The sequence below is a fragment of the Littorina saxatilis genome, linkage group LG4 (assembly GCF_037325665.1).
Source record: "Littorina saxatilis isolate snail1 linkage group LG4, US_GU_Lsax_2.0, whole genome shotgun sequence".
Taxonomy (NCBI): Eukaryota; Metazoa; Mollusca; class Gastropoda; order Littorinimorpha; family Littorinidae; genus Littorina; species Littorina saxatilis.
This window is the reverse complement of record NC_090248.1, coordinates 66972613-66974674: the sequence shown is the minus strand read 5'-3', so window position 1 is coordinate 66974674 and position 2062 is coordinate 66972613.

Genomic DNA, 2062 nt, shown 5'->3' with positions numbered 1-2062 from the left:
TTTTTAAGATCTGATTTTTCAGATTTTGGAGGTCTTTAACGGAGGGTTCCACCGTAATGTATTACTTCACAGGCACACACGAGGGTTCCACCGTAATGTATTACCAGAGACATACATACTTCACAGGCACACACGAGGGTTCCACCGTAATGTATTACTTCACAGGCACACACGAGGAAGAAATCGCAGCGGACAATGCAATAACTCACGAGAGCCCCTGAAAAATATTTACACCAAATCGGCGCAGATTATTTCCAGCGTTGGAAGGATCTGAGAGCTCAGCGGGGGTAAATGAAGCCTATTGCAAATTTATGAATTGTTTCCTTGACGTGGGTCTGCCCTTTCTCGCCCGTCTGTCTTTGTGTGGGCTCGTGCTACAGTCACAAGATTAGCATGTTTGATATCGTTCAAGACGTCAGCACTTCCATAACTAACGACTGCCAATGGAGAACGTTACAAAACAGAAACAACCAGGCATGACCTTCAGGTGGCCAGGACACAACCCCCCCCCCCCCCCCCCCCACGCCGTTAGCTATATGTAGCAGTGAATGAAATCCAAAATTGGTTTAATAAGTCCAACATTGCCGTTTATCGTAACAAAACCTGGGCCTTATTTTAAAGTAATTGCAGTGCGGACTATTGGCTGAAAGGTATATATATGCGGGCAAGAAATAAAGAGAGAGAGAGAGAGAGTGTGTGTGTGAGTGTGTGTGTGTGTGTGTGTGTGTGTACATGTGTGTGTGTGTGTGTGTGCGTGTGTGCGTGCGTGCGTGCGTGCGTGCGTGCGTGCGTGCCTGTATGCGGCGTGCGTGTGTGTACACGCGCGCACAAGACCAAGTGCGCACGGAAAAAATCCCTCAAACTTAATCCATGTAAGAGTTCGGTGACTTATACAAACACGAAAATACCAAGCATGCATCCCCCAAAATCAGCGTATGGCAACCTAAACGGCGGGTTGAAAACTATCATGAGTACACGTAAAAGTTTCAGCCCATGCGGAACGACGACGACAAAGAAGAAGTAAATACACATCCAGCAAGACTAACGGACGAGAACCGTTCACCGTCAAAACCAATCGTCCTCTCAGTTTTAAAACGTTCAACAGTCCACACCACTGGATCGAGGAGAGAGATCGAACACCTTGGTGTTACCTGGCTGCCGAACTCTGCAGGAGCCTAGTTTCAAACACCGGCCACCTCGGGGTGGTCGCTATCTCTCACGGCGGGTGGCGAGAAAAGTCACAGACCGTTAGAAAGCACCCCGCCGATGGAGAAAGACGCATGCCTTGTCACCTCCCGGGGTTTGACCCGTAAACCTCTTCACACACAGTTAGGTCACACAGCCCGCGGGGTTTGACCCGTAAACCTCTTCACACACAGTTAGGTCACACAGCCCGCGGGGTTTGACCCGTAAACCTCTTCACTCACAGTTAGGTCACACAGCCCGCGGGGTTTGACCCGTAAACCTCTTCACACACAGTTAGGTCACACACCCCGCGGGGTTTGACCCGTAAACCTCTTCACTCACAGTTAGGTCACACACCCCGCGGGGTTTGACCCGTAAACCTCTTCACTCACAGTTAGGTCACACACCCCGCGGGGTTTGACCCGTAAACCTCTTCACACACAGTTAGGTCACACAGCCCGCGGGGTTTGACCCGTAAACCTCTTCACACACAGTTAGGTCACACAACCCGCGGGGTTTGACCCGTAAACCTCTTCACACACAGTTAGGTCACACAGCCCGCGGGGTTTGACCCGTAAACCTCTTCACACACAGTTAGGTCACACAGCCCGCGGGGTTTGACCCGTAAACCTCTTCACACACAGTTAGGTCACACAGCCCGCGGGGTTTGACCCGTAAACCTCTTCACACACAGTTAGGTCACACAGCCCGCGGGGTTTGACCCGTAAACCTCTTCACTCACAGTTAGGTCACACAGCCCGCGGGGTTTGACCCGTAAACCTCTTCACACACAGTTAGGTCACACAGCCCGCGGGGTTTGACCCGTAAACCTCTTCACACACAGTTAGGTCACACAGCCCGCGGGGTTTGACCCGTA